Below are 23,203 nucleotides of genomic sequence, written 5' to 3' on the forward strand. Positions count from 1 at the left end.
TTTTTTAATCTACCATAATATAATAATGTTTATTTACCCAGGCAGTTGACATTATGGATTTTATTTTAATGTGAAACCGTAACAGTTATATTTAGAAAACAGGTTTTTTTTAAAAAAGGATTTTATTTATTTATTCATGAAAGACACAGAAAGAGAAAGGCAGAGACATAGGCAGAGGGAGAAAGCGGACTCCATGCAGGAAGCCTGACATGGGACTCGATCCCAGGACCTCAGGATCATGCCTTGGGCCGAAGGCAGGTGCTCAACCACTGAGCCACCCAGGTGTCCCAGAAAACAGGTTTTTTTTTTTCTTTTTTTTCTTTTCCTGGTGCTTTGTTACTCAACAAAAATCAGAACCAGTATATTTGTATATTGTACCCATAAGTCTTAGTTTTGAAAATTAAAAATTTTTATTCTTTAGATTCTTTTGGTTTTTGGATGAGTTAAAAAATATATATTGATGAAAAGCACCAATCTAGGTTGAATTCATTCATTTATTTAATCACTTTGCAAGCATTTAATGTGAATTTTCTTTTTTTTTTAATGTGAATTTTCTATATGCCCAGAATTTTGTTATATTGAAGCTACAAAGTCAATTAAGAGATGCAGAATTTCACTGATTCTGAGATGCATATTTTTCCCCCACATTGTAACTTATCTGAAATTGGATCATCTTAAGTTTTTGGTATCTCGCAATTACGAAACTGTTAACATTTTTTTTTTCTTTCTTAGTGCCATAAAAAACAATGGTGCATCATTTAAAAACCAATGGAGACTTATTTTTAATGGTGTGAAGTATCCAGTCCTCCTGAAATTTATAAACTATTAACTATTAAATTTATAAACTATTAACTATTAAATTTATAAACTATTAAGGGTATCTTATAATTAAAGAAATGCAAGAAAAAAGAGACCTTTAGGAGACTCTAAAGGAGGGCAGCATCAGGGAAGAGTTTCTGGAGGAAATGGCTACAAAGCCAGTTTAAAAAAAAAAATGGAGGGGTGCCTGAGTGGCTCAGCTGGTTGGATGTCCAGCTCTTGATTTCAGCTCAGGTCGTGAATTCGGACCCACACTGGGCAGAGCTCCACACTGGAAATGGAGTCTGCTTAAGATTCTCTCTGTCCGAACATGAGAGACTCCTAACTCTGGGAAACGAACAAGGGGTAGTGGAAAGGGAGGTGGGTGGGGGGATGGGGTGACTGGGTGATGGGCACTGGGGGGGGCACTTGACGGGATGAGCACTGGGTATTATGCTATTGGTTGGCAAATCAAACTCCAATAAAAAAATATACAAAAAAGAGATTTTTGTGTTAATAAATAAATTTGCAAATAATGAAAATAGTTATTCACACACACACAAAAAAGATTCTCTCTGTCCTTTTCCTTCTCCCCCCCCACCCCCCAAAAAAGAATTAAAAAAAAAATTATGTAAAAAGGCACTCCAAGCAGAGAACAGAATGATCAGATAAGGGCAAAAAAGACAGTGGTGAGTTTATAGCATTTGTTCTTGATCAGATAATTGAAAGGAAGAGCAAAAAAGACCCTCAAAAAACAAACCAACTGAAACAAAACATGAACTATCCACCAAAGATCAATAGACCTCTATTTTATTAAACCACTAACCCAGTAAATTTAATAATAGGCATGTGATTTACTTGAGGTGCTGTTTCCTTAGAGGAGATGAAGAGGGTATCGTACTGTGCTTTCTTGGGGCCACCTATCCAGTCTTTCTCACTGTTTCTACCTGTTACCACTGAGATGGGTAGTTTAGCCATCACAATGCCTTTATAATTGCCATTTATTTGATATTACCTACAGAAACCATTTGAATGGATTGGGATATTAATTATGTTAATTCCAAGGCAGTACTATATATCCTCCTCTGTTTTGTTTCTTTTATTGGATTATATTGAACAAGATTGGTTGCACAACCAAACTCACCTGACAAGATTACACCAAGAATAGAGATGATTTAATAGCTCAAACAGTACAAGGTAAACAATATAAAATCACAAAGTTTCTGACCTTATTAAAGTCTGAATCATTTCTCTGAAATCAAGTCAGTCTCCATCTCACAAAGTTGTAGTCTGATAAAATTACGTCTGCTTTTTCTTTCAGAGGAAAAAGTATATATAAATGCTTCTTACCTCTAAATATTTTTCTTCTGTGTCATCTCAACTAAAGGATCTCACTCCAATGCCTGGGTAAAGACTGGTTATATTTTACAGGACCTATAGCTTGCAAATTTCTTTCATTTAAACTAGTATAGCCACTTTAGTAACTCCAAACTGGGATTATCTTTTCAGATCCAAGGAACTCATGAATACTAAAGTACCAAAGGGTGAATAGTACATATAAGAATACTACAACCAAAAAAAAAAAAAAAAGAATACTACAACCTACCACAAAAATAAGAATCCTCTCCACCCCCATTAGTTTTAACTAATACAACAATTTATAATCTAAGTACCAATCAGAGATAGCCTTTCTTTTTTAAGGTAGAACCTTTGCTATAGAATAGTCTACTTGTAGCCTATCTATTACTATTCCACCCCACAGAAATGTGACCCACTTAACTTTCTTGAACCCAATTAGTCCCTTTTGACCTCCGTTCTGTGTGGAAGTAACACTGAGTGGGTGAGGAGTAGGTTCAAATTTCCACTAAGAACAACTCCACTTTTTGTTCTTCTGTTAACCCAATAACTAGAGTGGTTTAGTCAGTAATGCCCATATATCTGTATTTGTTAGCATTGTATATACTATGTTATATATTATATGTACCTAACTTAAAAAAATCTCAACTTAAATTTTAAGAATTATTTCAAATGTACACAAAAGTACCGGGGATAATATGAATCTCTATGTACCTACTTCAGCCTCAGAAATAGTATTTTGCAAAACTTACTTCATCTGTCCTTCCACTTTTCTTTTTTTCACTAGATAATTTAAAGTAAATCTCAGGTTTTATAGAATTTCTGATGTAAATAATGAAGGCCACTTTTAAATTGGTTTAGAAACTAATAGATACTGGCATGTCAGAAAAGGTGATCTACCTACAAATGAAAACAATTTTTTTTTTCTTTTGTAAACTTCCTTTTAGATGTCTTTCTTATCTGGTAGGCCTATGGTTCAAAATTATTTTTTGTCCTTGAAAAGTGATATTTATTTGTTCTTGTTTCCACATAGAAAATATTTAACTTAATATTAGAAGCAACAGAGCTTCCCTCCAAGCCCCTTAGAATTGAACTCTTGCATTTGGAATAGGAAACTCATAGTTCAGATAGGCTTTACCTGGTCTTCTAAAATTATCCTGTCAACTTGCTGTTATATATGACTATGTGAATAGTGCCTGGTTGGCTTTGTAAATTAGATAGGGTATTCTAGATATGGCTAGTAGTTAAATGAAGTTTTGTTACCTACCTCACTCTCATTTTGGTCAAATTTCAGAGAAAGTCCATATATGTGTATATATATACATATACATATATATACACACACACATTTTTTTCCTGCTTAGTTTTTTTTTTTTTTTATGTTCTTAATGTTTAAGAATGTTCTTTTAATGTTTCTTTCAATGTTCTAGTTCAGAAATTGTTTCAGATTGTGCTTCTGGAGGAAAATTCCATATCCCTTACTCTCAAATGACCCTTTGGCTTTAAAGAAAATAATAGAGAAATGTATGTTTTTGCTTAAAAGAGAAGTATGCCCCAAGAATGATTATGTGTGCCTAGAGCCTGTCAGTCCTCAAAATCATAAGATTCTCATGTAGCACTGTTAGCTTACTTACTTAGTTTTCCACATTCATCTTGCCTGATGTCTGTAATTTTTTGTCAATATTTGTCTGTTTTATTATAGCATATTAATTAGAAGAAAGCAAGTTTTTCAACTTGAGATTCTATATCCTAAAATTCTTGACACAAGAAGGGACCACAGATGGATTAAAATCTAAAGTCAACTGTACTGTATTTATCTATGTATAATGCAAGGAGCCCTGAGTTAAAATTGTCAATAATCTACTGCATGTTAAATAATTTATTTCATATTGTAGTTTACTTTGTGAAATGTCTTAGCTAACAAACTTAAGGAAGAGTTTTTATTTACAGCAATGAAGCGCTTTTTTTATACTATTACAATGTATATGCTATTGGGTAGTCTTTTTGGTTGGATTTTTTTATTTTATTATGTGGAAATTCATCTTTACTGATGTTAATCATACTTTACAGATCAAGCAAGTGGAGCAATAAAATAAAATTTTATTAGATTAAAAGTCTTAATACTTAAAATTGCTTATTTATTCACTAACTTGATTAAATGGATTATGTGTGGCAGATATTTGCTAGTTATTGAGAGTGTAATATTGAAGAAGATGCGGCCCCTGACATCTAGGTGGAGATGAACAGCAACCACTAAGATAGAAGTGTAGGGCATGACACGTGCAATTATAGAGTGTACCCAACCCCAGTCTTGGTAGGTTAGAAGAATCTCTCTAATGAAAATGATTTGTAAGTTGAAACCTAAAAGATAAAGTTTTTACAATTCTTTATCTGTAACCTCAAAATCCAAAATCTCTAAAGACTTTTAAAAATGTGTATTTTTTTGAAATTTGGTTCAAATTCATTGTTGATAAAACCTGTCCTGACCCAAAGTGAAGCTCTTTGTAGTACTTATTCCACTTACTATGAATGGTTATTCATTTTACTGCAGAAATACATTTTGACTATGAGTGTTGCTTCAAACCTCCTTGGGAGTGTCGCTGTAAGTTAGACACTGTGTAGAGGCACAGGCACTGTATTGCCTAAAATCCGAATAAAAGATTTCAGAGAAAAGATTAAGTACTTCTGATAGCTGCAGGGAATTTAGAGAGTGCTTCATGTAGTTGGATTAGCTTGAGCAAAGGCAAGAGAGATTGTGGCTCCTTTGTGAAATAGCATACAGTTCAGTAGATTACTTTCTAGAATATTTAATTTTAAAAATACTGGTTAGGAGCTCCTGGCTAGCTCAGTTGCCAGAATATGTGAGTCTTGATCTTATAGTAGTGGGATCAAGCCCCCCACTGGGCCTAGAATTTACTTAAAAAAATATTGGTTGATTTTTCTAGGGTTATGGTAATTTATAACCATTTAGTTGAGTTTTATGAGTTTTTAAAGAATTTACATGGTTCACATGGTGGATAATGGTAAAGGAAAGAAGTGTTGCTGTTAGTTTTATTTTATTTTTTAAAGATTTTATTTATTTATTCATGAGGCAGAGACACAGGTGGAAGGAGAAGCAGGCTCCCTGTGGGGAACCTGTTGTGGGACTCGATCCCAGAATCATGGGATCTCAACCTGAGCCAAAGGCAGAGGCTCAACCACTGAGTCACCCAGGCTCCCTAATGTTAGTTTTAAATTAGCATTTGCTGCTCTAAAACCATCCATGTCATTTTTTTAACAAGGTAAATATTTGTGCCCCAACTTGGACCTACTGAATTGGAATTCTGATGCAGAAGGGAGATGATTTCAGCATATTGGGGTCTCCCACTTTTTTTCCCCCAAATTAAGGATTTGGAAAATGAGTGTGAATGAATACTGTATACATTATGAAAATAATTTTATGCCCTCATACTTAGATCAATTAAAAAGAAATTTATTACAGTTTACATTTACTTTCTGAAATTACTTAGTCATTCAAATGTCACTTTAAGATCTTACTTCACCTGAGGGCACTTGGGTGGTTCAGTCCGTTAGGTTAAGTGGTGAAGTGCCTGCCTTTGGCTCAAGTCATGATCCCGGAGTCCTGGGATCACGCCCCACGTGGGCCTCCCTGCTCAACAGAGAGTCTGCTTCTCTTTCTCTTTCTCTGCCCCTCCTTTTGCTTGTTCTCTCTCTCTCTTCCCTGTCAAATAAATAACTAAAATCTTATTTAAAAAAAAAGATCTTGCTTCATCTGCCTCTTAAACTGTTTCAACTGATCAATTAATAACTTCACTAATAATATTCTGACAGAAAACAGTGTAGTCTCAAACACAAGTCTTTAGACTCTCAAGCCCCATGCATGTTACCCTGTATTTATTCACTCCTATATTCATAATTTATTATTCTAGGCACTGGGTATAGAGCCTAGCTGCAGTAATTAATTACTATGGGGGATACATGGGAGCATCTCTACTCAGATACTAAAATCTGGCTGGAGAGAGAAACCCACAGAACACACGAAACAAGAATAAATGAAATGTACTGTGCTAAATGTGTAATGATGGCTGAAAAGTACCACAGAAGTTAGAGGTAGATGAATTAATATGGACTGAAATTATCAAGAACGTTTTAAGAGCTGCTTGTCAAACATGACTGTGTTTATCCTTAGAGGTATGTGGCAGTTTCTATCTTTCTGTATTGTGAATTCTCTTCTGTAATATGTACTTCAAGGTATTTTTATAATGAAATCTCCGAAGAATCATTTCAGAAAAAGGCAAAAGTCATGTGAATTTTAAAGATGAAACATGAATTCAAAGAAATGTCATGTTTTGATTGAGCTGCTTCTATTCCTGGGATCCCTAGTCCCAGGTCCTCAGGGATATGCATCTTACTTCTTTACTGTTAAGGGTAATTGAAAGGAAAAATGGAGAAGCACTGGATAGTGGGAAAAGGAAGGCTTTGGGTGCAGTTAGGCCTAGACTTGAATCATCCTTGCTAGCTCTGAGTTTGGACTTGATGCATATTTATCCTTTCAGAACCTGTTATCTCATTTATAAAACAGATATTTTAGAAAATGATAGCTTGGACTAGAGACATTAAAAGCATAAAAAACATGTAGCACAGTGCTTGAAAAATAGTAAGACTTCAATACATGCTAATAATAAGTGGCAGAGACTTTACAAATGAGAGGAAAATAATAAACTTGGAAGGAACTTGTGGGAATACAGAAATTACTTAAGTGATTAGGTTAAAAAAAGATCATGGAAACTCGAATACCAGATTTGGAATTGAATATGCTTGATCAAAGACCATTTATAAGCATAGTGTTTCAGAAAGGATGTGTATTGAAGTATGGAGTAACTTACTCAAATATTTGGATCTGTGAAATCATCCTTCCCTCATTAGGCAGGTAGCCTACACTAGTAACAAATACCACAGCCAGCTTACAATCACAAGCAAGCAAAGGCTCTTAACCTTAAATTTGGGGATCCTTAGAGGTTCTAGCATGGATGGACTTCAGAGGACTGAAATCTTTTTAATATCTTTAATCGGTAAAAGCTTGTTGATAAAGGTTTCCCTTTTTAAGTTTTTTTTTATGATTTTATTTATTCATAAGAGACATAGGGAGAGGTAGAGACATAGGCAGAGGGACAAGCAGGCTCCATGCAAGGAGCCCGATGTAGGACTCAATCCCAGGACCCCAGGATCAGGACCTGAGTCAGAGGCAACCGCTCAACTACTGAGCCACTTAGGCACTGAGCCACCTAGGCGTCCCTGTCCCCCTTTCTTTTAAAATCAGATTTTCAATAAAATCTTTAAGGAATACTGGATGTTTTTACAATTTTTGAAAAATAGGTGACTAACATGATACAAGCAGGAAAACCACTTCTCATGTGAATAACCTATGTTACCTTGTAACTTTAGATAGTAATTATCTTCCTTTCGTAATATTCTGTGCTTTTTGCAGATAGCAAATGGAAGGTATTAGCATATACCCAAGTAACATTTTGAGTCATATTTAAAAGTTTAAATTTGTTAGAGGCTTAAGTTAGTGTATATACATTTCATTAGATGATCTTTTTTTTTTTTTTTTTTTAAAGACTTATTTAAGACTTATTTAAGGAGGAGCAGACTCCATGCAGGGAGCCTGATGCAGGACTCTATCCCAGGACTCCAGGATCATGCCCTGAGCCGAAGGCGGATGTGCAACCACTGAGCCACCCAGGTGTCCCTCATCAGACGACCTTAAAAACTGAAGGAAATAGAGCAGTAGCATATTTGCATCGTAATAGGCATTTCTATTTAAAGTTAATAGAACAGAAAGCATCTTAGTAGATGATTGCTGTTTCTCCCAACAACTGGAGAGGATCATAACAAGTAAAAGGAAAGTCTGGGAGTTAAGGAAGATAACCAAAGCCTTGTGTGTTTTAGTTTCTATAAACTAAAAAACAGTCTAAACTTTGACTTTATGCTGAACAAATTTAATGGCACATAATTTGTGTAGTTAATACTGAGTCATAGTCTGTCTTCTAACTCTCCAGAGCTATTTAGTTTCTTCTTCCTGCTTCATCCTTCAGATGTCTTCCCCATAGATGAATGAGAAAGACAGCCACAGTTACTCTCGCTTCTATTTTTTGCCAATTGGAAGGAGGAAGCTGATAAATAAGACAGCTATCAAAACAAACCTCTAATATGACATTAGAGGTATTTGAAACCAGCGGTGTATTTGAGCAATTTTTTGCATGTTTATTCATAGAAATTTAGCAGTTAGAAGACACTGGTATGTAGAAGATGTTATGAATCTGCATGAGGCCTTTTCTCCCCCTGATGACAAACATTAGAAGAGATTTGGTAATTGCTTTACAGTAGAGTTCTAATGACACTCTAGATTTTTAATAGAAAAGTATTTAAGATTTTTTCAGTTTGTTACTTTCACTTGTCACTCTCTGTTCTCTCAGGAGTGTATGTAAATAAAACTTCCTTCGTCTTACAATGGAATGGATTTTTGGCATTCTAGTTTTCTGTCACACTAACCACCTTGAAAGACCGGTTAATATGTTGGAGACTTACTACATAATTCTTTGCTCAAAGACAATCATGAAGGGAATTGAAAAAACAAAAACTCTTAAAAATTTAAGTTATTTTGGGGTGCCTGGCTGGCTCAGTTTGGTAGAGCATGGGACTTTTGATCTCAGGGTTGTGGCTTTGAGAGATTACTTAAAAAAATAAAATATTAAAAAAAATTAAGTTAAATTATTTCTTTGTGTAGAATTGGAACTTTGCGTTATGTAATTAGATATAGCTGCATTTATACTGATAGAAAAGCAAATGGAATATTTTCATGAATTATATCCTATTAAAAAAGAATTGCTGACATTATAAGACAGGAATGTAACTGATTAGAGAAATAAAATTTACATGTGCCCTTTAGATCTATTTTAGAAAGTTACGAGCTTGAGAATACAAAACTATCTTCATACCTTAATACTTTTAAGCTCTCCAGAAAATAAGATTTTTACAGCTTTCTGTGGATAATGTATTACCCTACCCATTTTTTTCTATTTTAATACCAGACTTCTCTTTAAAATTTTATTTTTTGATTCTGTCTTGTTTATGACATACTCATTGATTTTTCTATATCGTTAAACTAATGAGGCATTTTTGCCTAGTATATGTCTGCTCTAACATAAATTGGGTGTAATAGTTGATTTTTATCAGCATTGTGACTACTAAACCCTGATGAAATATAGCATCTTGTAATTATAATCTATGCTTGGTGATATGATAAAACAGTATTCTGATAAATATGGCACTTTAGTTTAAAATAATTTAGTGCTTGAAGAATATTCTTTGTCTTAAGACAGATTTGTTATTAAATAAAAATTATTTTGGAGAAACTCTGAACAATATGCAGATATTTGTAACTGCTCTTCCTATGTTGCCTTTGAAATTTGATTGACAGCAGCTGATACTTTCATTACTAGGAAACAGAAGTAAAGAGAAGGTATTTCTCAAGTTGTATAATAGTAGCAGAATCAAGGGTAGAAATACTTGTCCATGTTATTGAGGTCATAAGGACCATAGACAACAATAATGAAGACCTCTGTATTTTATTATGTCTCCCAAGTTGCTTCTTGTGTACTTTAAATAAAAGAGTTAGTTATACCCTATATTCTCAGACTATTTGTAGCTATAGCCATGGCAGAGGGAGAAGCAATTTCTCATTATTTCCCTGAATAACTTTTTTTTCCTGGAGTTATTTACCTTTAAGACTTTGGCAGTCTGAATTATCTTGTGGCATTTGTTAATTATTTCAACCAAATCATTAGAATAAACTAGACCAAAGAACATTTGAGAGTATACTGAGAGGAAAAGTACATTTTGAATATATTAAATATGTTTGTTGAATGGCTTAATAGGAAAATTCTTTTTTTCTCTCTCTATAACAGTTCTTTCTCTATGTAACTGTATATATAACTACATATAACAAAGGAAACACAGAGCTTATTTTTGGAGAGGGAGAGAGGTGTGAGGTGGGAAAGGTAGGAAGAGAGTACCCTACTGTAACTTTCTTTAGCCAGAAGTTTTTCATAGCCCTTTGTTTTTGCTTTCCCTTTTATTTCCTCTTTTGTCCTTGGTTAATGGCTTTGATTTTATGATACTTGAATCATTTCATTATTTTGAAAATAGAGTCAATCTTGAAATAAATCAATCTGAGTAAAATGAATTTGAAGAATTTTTCCTTTCTCATTAAACTGAAGGAAAAGTTTAGAAAAGTTGTCAAATGACATGAACTGGGTTAGATCACTATAAATCATAGGATTTATTTACATTATATTTATACATAATTAAACTCTTTAGTCAAAGCAATGATTAATATATACCTTCCTACTTCTTTTAGTCTGGGTTTTCTGAAATTGCTTTTCTACTGGTTTCTTTTTCCAACCATGCACAGTGTGTGGTGACTTTAGTTAGTAACACCGTATTGTATATTTGAAAGTTGCTAAGAGAGTAGATCTTAAAAGTTCTCATCACAGGAAAGAAATTGTAACTATGTGTGGTGATGACTGTTAACTTATTGTGATAGTCATTTCATAATACATATATCAAATCATCAGGTTCTACACCTGAAACTAATACTATATGTCAATTATATCTCATTTAAGAAAAAAACAAAAACCAAAGAAGACTAAGGTTAACATCTATAAAAGGGATCATTATTGTCTACTTAATTAGGTCACAGAATGACTGTTTCATTATAGTGGGTGCTGCAGAATTTTTTATGCATTTACTTCCTAGACTTCAAAGATGTAAATAAGACAAGGTTTTGGTCCTCAAGTTGTTTTCAGTTTGGGCAGGGAGGCAAATCTGCGAGCAGTGATGAGACTACATGGTGCTAGAAAAGAAGCTCGTCGAAGGTCCATTTAGGATGTCAGAACTATTGCATATAGGGACATGGGAAGACTTTAGAGAGGAGTTGATAGGAACTATGACTTGAAAGACTTTTAAAAGTTTACCCACCAGATGGAGTTGTGTGATAAGGATGGGTCTGAGGTAAGGACAGAAGAAGAGCCTTGTTAAGGCACAGTGATAAAATTGCTACAGCTTCATCTTCAAAGTGGGGAGAGCAGAAGAGGTTGAAACTAGTGAGAAGAGCAAGGGGCAGATTGTACCTGGCCTTGTATGAAAACATTTGAACTTTATCCTAGGGGTCTCTGGGTCCCAAACTTGGCTGCCCATCAAAATCATCTGTGGGTGTAGTAAAACAACAGAAACACACACAAAAAAATAGTTAAATATAGGGGCGCCTGGGTGATCGGGTAAGCATCTGACTTTTTTTTTTTTTAAGCATCTGACTCTTGATTTCAGCTCAGGTCTTGATCTCAGGGTCATGAGTTCAAGCCCTGCATTGGGCTCCACACCCAGTGTGGAGTAAAAAAAAATTATATATGTATAGACTCTGAGAAAAAGAATTTTTAGCAAAATACAAAAATTTCAAGTGTTTATTTAATTTTGTAATTCTTTATTGTGGAATAGTTCAGAATGTCACTTCTATCTTAAATAACAGAATTAATAACTGAGCAAAGAAATGTAATTTGGATTACAAAATTCTTGCTTTAATAAAAATTCTTTAAACAATGATTTTAAAAAATGGTGGTGGTGGGGGTGCCTGGGTGGCACAGTTGGTTAAACATCCTACTCTTAGTTTTGGCTTGGGTTGTGATCTCCAGGTCATGAGACCGAGCCCTGGGTCAGGCTCTGCATTCAGCAAAGTCTGCCTAAGACTCTCTCCGTGTCCCTCTGTATCTTCCTGCCCCCCTCCCCCACTCTCTTTTTCTCAAAGAAATAAATACAAATAAATACATCTTTTTTTTTTTTTTTAAAGATCAGTTTCTATCTTTTAGACTCTCACTGTGCCTGTCATTAAGAAATACATTTTACATTATGATCCAGTGTACATATACAGGCACCTATATATAACTAAAACAAAAGATTCATGATAGACATCTTACTCTTACTAGTATTGCAGGATGTACTGTAGTATTTCTTGTTCCATCATGTTTTAGAATGCTGGTTGCAAGCCACTAAGTTAATTTTACAATTCACTAAATGGATTTCATGATCCACTGATGGGTCATAGCCTACAGGTTGAAGAAATACTGCTATAGAGAATGAATTGAGATGTGTAGAATTGAAAAGCTAAAGATCAGATAGGCAATTAGTTCAGTTATCCAGATAGTAGATGATGTGAGCTTGAAGTAGGACAGTGACATTAGCAGGTGCAGAGAAAAAGGGACAGATTCAAGAGGTATTTAGAAGGTGGTAGAAATCCATTCTTAGTGACTGATCAGTTCTGAGGATTGAGGAAGGTCAGGCAGTCTAGAATGATTTCCATATTTCTAGTTTGAATATTTGGATGCTTGTGTTGTTGTTGTAAGATTTTATTTATTCATGAGAGAGAGAGAGAGAGAGAGAGAGAACGAACACACAAGAGTTGGTGGGGGTGGGGGGAGAACAGAGGGAGAGAGAGAAGCAGACTCCCCACTGAGCTGGGAGCCTGATGTGGGGCTTGATACGGGGCTCAATCCCAGGACCCAGAGATCATGACCTGAACCGAAGACAGATGCTTAACCATCTGAGCCACCGAGGTACCCTGGATGCTTGCAGTGTTCTTAAGCAATATAAAGAACACAGGAAAAAAAAAAAAGAAAAAATAAATAAAGAACACAGAAGAAGAATTGGTAAGGGCAGGCTGTGAGGAAAAAAGACCTATCCAAAAGGCAATTGGATATGTCCGTAATTTTTTTTGAAATCATATTCCTTTAAGTAAATGTTTTTTTCTTTTTTTTTTTTATTAAATTGCATAGTTTAAGGCTCTACCTTTTATCTTTCTGATACAACCTACTTTTTTCTTATTCATGTGGCTTGCCCTAAAATATTTTAAGACTTTGCTTCTGTGCTAAAAGGTCCTGTAACACCAATTCAGTCTTTTCCAAGAAGACATCTGATTCCTTGCCCAAAGTAAAACATAAGAATTAAGCTTTTTTGATTCCAAACCACATCATCTTTTTCTCTCTGTCAGAAGTAGAATCTCATTTTTCTGATCCTTGTGCTTATTGTTACCATTATGTATTCCATGGTTTCATGGGCATTAATTGTACCTATTGGATTCCCATATATAACCATCTACAAGAAATGCAGCAGTGCTGGTTGATGTCTGCTGAGTATCCTCTGGAATTTAGCTTATCAGTTTCTACCACCCATGATTCAGTTTAATAGCTCAGATTGTAGTCACTGTCCAGGTTACTCAGTTTCTGTGGGTCAGCAGTTTGGGAAGGACTCAGTTGGGCAGTTCTAGCTTGGCCAGTTCTATCTTATGCACTAGTCTTTAGGTGTTTAGGAGCTAGAGCAAAGATCAGGAGCTTTTTCACTTCATGTTGTCTCAAGGTCTTCCCTAGTTCACCTCTCTGAGTGGGTTAGTTTGGATTTCTTTTAGGGCATTTGGACCTCTTTTGTGGCAGCTGAGCACTTTAGAAGTGACTGTTCCAGCTCTTCAGGTGGAAGTTGCATCACCTTTTGTAATCAGCTTTGCTAGTTGCATAGTGTTACTTCCTTGTGCTCTTAGCCATAAGCTGCCCAGATTCAAGGGGAAGGAAATGAGACTCCACCACTTGACGAGAGAGTGGCAAGGCTCTAGAAAAAAAATGCGGGATGAGAAATGTTTTTGTAGGCAATCTGCAACAACTGTGTAGAAAATAATGAATGCCATCATATAGATCTTTAGTTTTACCTGGAGTTTACTTCCTTATTGGTACTATTCCTTAAATCTTCTAAAGATCAAGTTAGCTTTTATGATTTAATTTTCTATATCTTGTTTAACTTGGATAATTTGCTTTACATGCAGCAGATTTAGTATATAGTTATGAAGATGCTTTAAGCCTGGTTGTGAGATTTCCCTGGTGCAGGATGATTCAAAGCAGTAGCAATTTAGCCAGCTCTCCAAAGTGGGTCATTTGAATTATGTTATCTTGTGTTTTCTAAGAACAGTTGTAGATTTCTTTCTTCTGAAGTCTTAAATGACCCTTGTAGCCTGTTGAATAGACTGTTGAAAGTTAGTTCTAAGTGTCTGAAAATATATCCTTATACCACCTGCTAGGTTCCTTGTTAGACCTTGGGCATGGCTGCATGAAACAGATCAAATAATACTGGCTTTTATTTCATAGCCTTGCAGTTTCATCAGTAATACGAAACAGATTTGACAAGACGGTGTTTTAATTATCTGTACAATTATTGCTTATTTTCAGAAATAAGCTATTAATCTAGTCATGAATTTTGATTGATAGATTTGTTTAGCTACTGGTAGTGCTACCATGCTTGAATTGTGCCGAATAAATATCAGTTGATAATCTGCTGACATAAATATTAATCCTAACTATGGCTCTGAAACTATACTTTGTACATATAATATGCCCAAAAGCAATTTCTGAAGGATAGAAAATAAAGAACAAAAATTAATATGGATAGTTCCCATTCCTTACCCCCAATTTTTTCATAGAAGAGTGGCACGATTTGTTTATATTGAAGAAAGTCTATCTGGAATACTCATTTTAGTGTAATGAACTGTTTAGAGTATTATAACCACTTGATGGCACCCTTTGATTTGGTACAAACCTCATTAGCCATACTATACTGCAGTATAGTATTTGTAATGGAATAACACATAAGAACTAAAGACTGCAAGGTATCTGGTTAATGTAGAGATGAAATGAATGCAACGGCAAGGCTAAGCTTTCCTGACCCTTCATGAGAGAATAGATGAAAAAAGGAAGAATAAGCTATTGTGCCAAAGGGAGATGATGAAATTCAAGATCCACACACATAATCTTTGGCTCAGCCTCTGAAATGTTAATCCCTGGGTAGAATTATTTGAGCTATAGATTGCAATTTATCATCAAAATGGCATTGTGTCAAACAATACTTTTTATATGTGTGATGTTTAGAACTATCCAATTTTAATATAAAATGGTTCACAGAGCACTGACTAATACTTAAGTAGTGACTCTTTAAGGTTGTGATTTTGGGGATGGAGTATAAGGTGGTTTCTTTACCTGAAAATACTACTTAGATTTTAGATTTTGGGGAACCTTTCTGCTTTTCTTTTTGCAACAATTTGGTTTTAGTGTTACAAAAAAGGATTTTTTAAAGAATGCCTCTTGCTGAATTAAGTAGTTTAGAATTGTTTTCTTTCACATGCTAAAAATATAATTATAGAATAATTCTGTCATAGTCTTCTGACATTGCTTAAAAGTACTCTAACTGATGAAATACTATATTATTAAGAGTTTATATGGGCTTCTCTATTCCAATACTGTATCAAATATTTATAGATTTCCTCTTATTTAATGTACCCAACTTCTGCCATCTAGGGAATCTGTCATAATTAGTATTTACTTGTGATATTTCTTTCTTAAAAATCAAGTTCTCCCAATTAAAAAAGAAACTAAATTTTAATAGTGCAGGTGGGGAAGGGTTTTGCTTATGGCTATTAATCTATCATTCAGAGTAATAATCATTATAGACTTTCCTTTGTAAAAAGTCTAAGTTTTGTTTTTTAAAAACACTTAATAGCACTTAACAGATCTGTTTCTAGAATCTAGAACTTTGAAATTCCAGTTTAACTATATACGTTTCCTTTCAGTTTTGTCATGTTAATAATACAAGGTTTCCTTTGCTTTCTTTTATTTAAGATAATAATTATTTTCTATTTTAGTACTAAGAAATACTTTTACTTAACTTTGTATTCAGATTCTTTGTATCTGTTTCTGAAGATCGACCAACAAGGTGATCTCTAACACCTAGATCTCTAGAAATCTATACCCAGCGGATCATATGATTTTGGTATCTGATTGCAAATGTTAAAGGCATGCTGTGATCCTATATTAAAACAGAAGCACACGTCTGTGAAACACCACTCATTTGTGCATGGATAATTCTGTCTTGCCATAGTTTAGCTCTGATGAGGAAAACTATTTGATTTAGTGGTGAGGGGGAATGTGGGAAGGGTCCTGTGAAAAGAGAATGTCCCATGGAGATAGTTTGGCTTTGACATCTGTCTTCTTTAAGTGATCATGAAGCACAGAACAGATCCAAAGTCACCCATGAAGACCAGTAGTTCTGTGTGTTTGAGGCACACTGCCTTTCTTTATAGATCCAGTCAAGAGCAGATAGCATAGAGTAGTCTTTAGGTTGCTACCATTAATAAAAGTGTTCTTTGAGACTGAGTAGTCATCCATCACAGATTGCTTTCAGAGGCAGAGGGTTCACAATGTGCATTGGAGAGACACATGTATATATATAGTAGACAAAGAGCTTGGGGGTCTAACCTGATGATACTCGTACTTAAGTATTACAAAGCTGCTTCATCTGTTTACATAATTAACATCTCCTGATGTTTTAATTTAAATGTCACCCTGAAAGTTGATAGCTAAAGTAGCTGAGTGTTTTAGAATGTGACACTTTCCCAATGTAACTTCCCCCAATCCCTGACAAGGATTACTCCATGATTTCTTTTTTCTGAGAACTTGATGTTTTAAAGGACATGCAATGCTTCAAACATGAACAACTTTTGGTTTCATTGGTGTGACTCTAGATCTCACTCTTAACTCTTCATATTCACTCATAGACAACAGCTGCCAAACTCAAGACTGCAGTAACCTTTTAAAGTAAGCCTACTGGTTCCACATGGAGTGCCAATGCATACATCTTCCAACCCACTGCACTGGCAATCTCATACCCAATTGCTGAATACGGTGTTCCAGCCTGGTGCCTTTTAGCATACACAAAACTGGTCAATGTCCAACTTTATCCAACCACCCACACTAAATCTGAAACCTCGTGATGCTGTCATAGATGCCTGCAGGGTAGCACTCCTGCAAATTTTTAAAAACATGAGATTGTTAAAGCTACTAGGGAAGGGGGTAAAAAAAAACCTTTTTCCCCCAACTACCTGAAGTTTGTTTTCTCAGTATCTTCTTGAATTTGCTATAGGATGTCAGCAAAGTTTGGTGGAAAGAGAATATTTCATATTTCTTGGTCATCTCACATTCTCCTAGTTTTATAGGTTTCAGTGGCCAGTCTTTGAAACAGGACCCAGATGAACATTTATATTTCAGCTACAGCAACAGCATGCATTATTGATAATTGACCTTTACCCTGACCTAGTGTAGTCTTGTGACATTGGATGAAATAAATGAAGAAACTGCTCCTTGGCTTGATTTTGTATTGGCGGAAGAAAGCAAACAGAGTGGTTTGTCAGGTTGCTAAAAATGTCAAAATATAGTCCTGGGACAATTTATAGCACAAAGGTTTTAATTTTCCTTTTGTTTTTTAAATAACATGTGGGTGGTTGGTTGTTCTTTGGAAAAACATACCTTTGAAAGAAACTGGAATTGCAGTAATACCTGTATCAGATTAATAATAGGAAGTAAATTGTTTGCCTTTATTTAAAGTTGTAATTTATTAGTCAGATGCTTGTCAGTGACGTGTTTAAACAGTAAGCCTTTAGAGAATTTTACAATTTTACAGAAAAGTGTTAATTCATATAAATATATTGTGGCTGGTAATGTGTTATTAAAAGAAATAAGCCTCTATCCCTGTATACACTTTCCTTATGTTGCAGTTTTAGTGATCATTCATTTTAAATACTTTTGTTTCCATATGTAAGCTATGCAGAGTATAACAGAACTCCATATCAAAAGTAAGATGTAAACTATTTCAGTATAATTCTCTTATTGTCCATAGTTTCTGACTTTGCAGTAAAATTAAATATTTCTGCAAATTGAACCCATAAACGAAATGTCCTGTTTTGCAAACTGAATTGTTCATACTATCATTAAGTTATCATAGGCAATATGCAGATGTTGCCTCTGCATTTTATCTTGAAAGCGTTGTTTTCTGATAGTTAATATATTTCAAGTTAGTATTGTAATATTTTTCTTGATTTAAGTTATAACCCTCTATTATGTCACTCTGTAATTTTAGGATCTGGTTTCCTAATGCAGATGTGGATTTCTTAATTGAAATAATTGAATCATAGAAATTTAGATCTAGAAGGAGGCTTAGAAATCATAAAGTTCTCCTCTCTCATTTTAGAGACAAGGAATCTAAGGTATTATGATCTAGTAACTAGTCCAAGGTCATATTGCTAATGAGTAATAGCAAACTACTCACTTCTATTCATTTTCTCATTCTCACTCTGAGGACCTTACCTACCAACATAAAGTATTTACATATATGTGATAACATGGTTTTAAATGTTTGCTTTTTGTATCCCTTTAAATAGAGCCTAAGTCAGCTGTTTTAGGAAAATGGAACTTGACTTATTGAAAGAAAAATATTTGTAATTAAAGGTTTATTAGGTAGAGATCAATTTTACTGAGGTAGATTTTTTGATAGTAATTAAAACAAGACCAGAACGCCCAGCAGCCTTACCTGGGATACTCATTTAAATTCAGTGCACAAGATCACTTGCTTCATATCGTGTGTGTGTGTGTGTGTGTGTGTATACACTAGCTGCATGCTAAGGTTTAAAACCTTACTTAATTTTAAGCTTTGTTAATATTTTTAACAAGTAGCTTTATTGAATAATATGAACTATGAAATACTTTAATTTCATTTTAAAAGATTGTCAATATAAAATGTAAATTTTATAATTCTGTGAAAATATTGGAGTGTAAAATTTTTAAAAATAAATCATGTCAGGTTATGTAACAAATTTATAGTTATTTTTAATTAAGCTTTGTAAGAGATGAATTAATGATGTTTTTCGTATATGCAAATATATATATAAATGTGTATATCCACATATACATTTTAAGTTTTCTTTATAGAATGGCTAAAATACATAGTTGTATATTTATAATTTATTAAAACAGAGAAGTATGGAAATATTATTTAAGAACAACAACCAGATGTTTTTAAATAATATTTATGATAGTTTAGATATCTAAACTAGAAATCACTCTAAAATAGGTATTTTTAATGTTAATGAGTACATTTCTGTCTTGGCATTCAAGGAAAAAAATAGCAGCAATACTTGTTTTCTACATATTGCTAATTAGAAATTTACTCAAAAAGCATTTTTTTTTAAGGATTTCTGAATATAGTTGTGTTATACCCAACCTTTTTCTAGATACAACATTGGACACTTTGTTGTTGTATGTAGGTTAAACTTGGATTAATTCTGGTTTACAAGTACTATTTACAGTGCATTATTTCAGATCTCGGTTTTTAAGGTAGGTCAATTGCTACAGTTAATTAAAGTGCTACATATGCTGCTACCTAAGCCAATTTAAAGAATAGGGCATGTATTTCCAGTTATGTGAGCTACAGAATAATTGTACCTTAGCATGACAGCTGTCCCTGTAAGCTAATAATGTCCTACTGTTCAAATAGATATGTGGCTCATATTCCTTTCTGTTTCCTAAAACATCCCATCTTTTTGGTTATTTTTGGAGTGACAGATCTACGTATACATAACTGATTTCTGCATTTAGAATAACACTTTACAAATAGTAGACACTCAGTGAGTGTTTGAAAAATGAATTAGTCACTTACTGAGCTTGTGGATTTTCATTTTATTTTATTATCCCTCATTGTTTAAGTTTTTACGTGATAGTTTTGTCTCTTCTTGCTAATTTTAGACAGCTACCTAAGGGTAGGAAGAGTATATTGTTTTGTAGACAGACAGTATTCAGCAAGATCCTGTGTACTTATAAATAAATGGGTAAGTGGGTTTCCAGCTGATTTAATTCTCATTAAACTTGATAGTGAGACATTTAAATTCTTAACCTACAATGTTTTTAGGTTCATGCCTGAAGAAGATCTCTGTTATAGATTCTGTGAAACAGATGTGCTGGGAATAGTATTAAAATACAATTGATTTGTATAACTTTTTCATCCTTTAGACTTTTATTAGAGCATAGTGAATCTTTTAAAATTTTTTACATTTATTACAGCTGACATATTGGCAGTACTGAAAATACTAAAAAAGAAAAATTATCTGTAATCCTACTTTTAATAAATTGATTTAGTTTATCATTCTTTGTTGTCTAAGTTTTTTAGGTTGCTATTCCTTATTTGCATTTAGAGTAGATTAAATACATAATTTCCTTTATTACATGTCCTGTTTTAAAATGCACATTATTCCTGTGTTCAGGCTTTTATAGAAATACTGTTAGAGCTGATACTTTTGTAAAAGTACACAGAACTGCTTCCCAGGTGTAGGCTCTAGGGGACCTGCATTCCTGCTGCGGTGACTCTTGTTTGGCATTCACTCCAACAATAGCCTGACCTAGTGAAAATCTATAGGGCCTCAGATTATTATACGAAACCTATCATTCAGTCAGGCTTTTGGAATGGTCTTGTTGATTCAAGGACAGCTATGGTGACTAGATTCAGAATACAGGTTAGAAGTAGATTTGAATGGATACATGTCAACAAGAAGATCATATAAAATGAAAGTGATGACTAGAGGGGGTATGTGGTAAAAAATTAAATAAAATTGAAGGGAGCTACCTGAGATTGCTCGATTTAATTTGGGAGAAAGGTCTTATTAGAGATGGAAAAGAATGACTCTAAACTGGTAGTGATTTTTATTTTGTAAATAATGGTTCTGTGCTACATGTGATCTACCAAAGAAAGAGGGAAAAATAGAAAAGACTAAAATTCTTTGTTCTTCAATGTAAAAAAAGTAAAGTAAAATACAAGGGGCATATAATTTACCTCAGATTGAAAGAAACAGTAGTTACCAAACATATGTGTTAGGAGGAAAGGAAAAATAAGAGGAAAAGGAATCTTAAATGATGTCCTAGGAACTAACTGTCTGTGGAGTTAGGTCCTGGGTCTGAAGTCTTACTTACCATAAATTTCTGCAGTGTCATCAAGTAATGCTAGAATGTCCAAATCATATGCCACCAGTATTTCTTACTCTCACCCTCACTCCTAATTTCTATTCATTCATCTAATTATTTTTTTTATAAGTTGTGCTACTACTGGCAATTTAAGATTAAAATGAAGATCTGAGAATTAACTTCAAATCCATCCTTTCTTCTCTCATCTTTAGTGGCCAGTTTCTAATTCCACAGCAATTCTCCTGCTATAAACTTTTATTTTTCTTTAGCCCACCTTTTATCAGTAGACCCAATTAGTGAAAATCTACTCAGAAGTTAGTGATGGTATGTTTTAAATCATATTATTGATTTTGGCTGCCTTCTCTTTAAATGAAACAGGTGTTACAAGAAACTAAATTACTGTAACTAGTATTTGTTTATTGGATAGTTTTATTTAGAAAAGTGATTTTATAAAAAATTTTAAAAGTCAGATTTTTTTCACTGACTTTTCATGTGTGCTCATATGTTAAAACTTTTTTCCATGTGGATATTATTTCTTAAGCATGTACATCTGAAAAGCAAGGACTCTTTAAGTAACTATATGTCAGGCTAAATTTGGATACTTATTTTAAGATATTTTAAACTTGCAGAACTCTGATTTTGCAAGCTACCGTTTACGGTTTTTACAAAATTATTTTAAAAAGGGTCTCTGCATAGTTAAAAATCAAGATAATCGTGATTGCTCCCATCATATTTGATTTCAGATCTTCGTCAAATAACTTTTAAAAAACTTTCTTTTTTTTCCATTTCATTAAACATTAAAATATGAAGTAGGTAAGTTCACATAGCCAATTTTGGGTAAAGAGAGAAAAGATAGGTACCGTTTTTCGTAGTTTCTAAGTTGAATAAACTCTGTATTTCTACTTTCCTAAATGTTTTCATTGTTTGTGAGTCTAAAACATGTATAAACCCTTTCTTTTACCATATTATATTTAAATAAGCAACACTTCATATCTTCTCTATATAAAGTGAAATATTTCCTTAACACTAACACAACACAAGTCAGTTCTCAGCCAAAGCAAATAGAAGAATGAATGCTTTGTTAATCATCCGTAACTAACGTGTGTATACACAGAAAAAAAAATCAAATCTGTTTTTGACAGAAACCTTTTGATGGAATAAGAAAAAAAAAAAGAACTTTTAACACAAGTCAGGCCTTTTCTAATTTATGAGTTTAAAAATTATGTTTCTGTTTTTTTCGGTACAGGCACATGGTAACAAATCAAATAGTTATGGAAGAACTTTTACTGAAAATCAACATTCTCCTGTCACTTACTTCCTACCTCCAACCCACTCCCTTGAGGCAGCCTCTTTTAACTGCTTTGGAATTTACTTCTGGTGGTTCCCTCCATGGTTCTAGTTCTGTATGATAAGCTTGTACTCTGTTTCATGATTAAATAATCATGATTTGTCAACTTGAGACAACATTTACTGGATCTTCAATTTGCACATGCCTGGCTCCAGCATTCAAAAATACAGAGTTATTCCTTGCCGATTCTTTCAGTCCACTTCGTTTCTTGATAAAGTTCCTCAAGGGATTGGTACAGTTCTGCCATTGTGCTCACCGTTGTCCCACTGCCTCTAAAACTGGCCTCACCCTGAAGCCCATCTTCTCCATTTACATTTGCTCTCTTAGTTCTCACTTTTTTACCTTGTTAAAATCTATTCTGTGTCCCTTTTTGGTGTGAAAAGTTGGACTAAAGCATAGATTCAAATTAGGGAAATTTTATAGTTTTCCTTTCAAAAATCTGTAAAATTCATTTAAAAAAATTAACCCTAAATAATTGTCTCTTGTTTTTTAAATTTTTTCCCTGTGGATCAGTGGCCTGTGATTAAGAGTAGGTTTTCTATCCATCCCTGATAGATAGTAGCCAGGCATAAGGATTTTGAAAGAGTAGATATGGTATAAATTTGACCTGATGGATTTTATGTTTTAAGATTTTAGCATTCTTCTTAAAGGACTCATAAAATAATGTTAAAGAGAAATACTAAATTCTAAAATGTTAGTCTTTTCCACCCTCTGCCCCTTCTTGGCTCAGCTGCTCCTTTCTACTCTTTACCTAACAAACCGCTTCAAC

At 33.9% G+C, this 23,203-nt stretch overlaps 1 protein-coding gene across 13 annotated transcripts in view; it reads left to right on the forward strand.

The window, feature by feature from the left end:
* EHBP1 (EH domain binding protein 1) overlaps nucleotides 1-23,203 on the forward strand; it is a 345,189-nt gene that overhangs the window by 99,236 nt on the left and 222,750 nt on the right. The window lies entirely within an intron of this gene.

This window comes from Canis lupus, chromosome 10 (genome assembly GCF_011100685.1).
Source record: "Canis lupus familiaris isolate Mischka breed German Shepherd chromosome 10, alternate assembly UU_Cfam_GSD_1.0, whole genome shotgun sequence".
NCBI classification, from domain to species: Eukaryota; Metazoa; Chordata; class Mammalia; order Carnivora; family Canidae; genus Canis; species Canis lupus.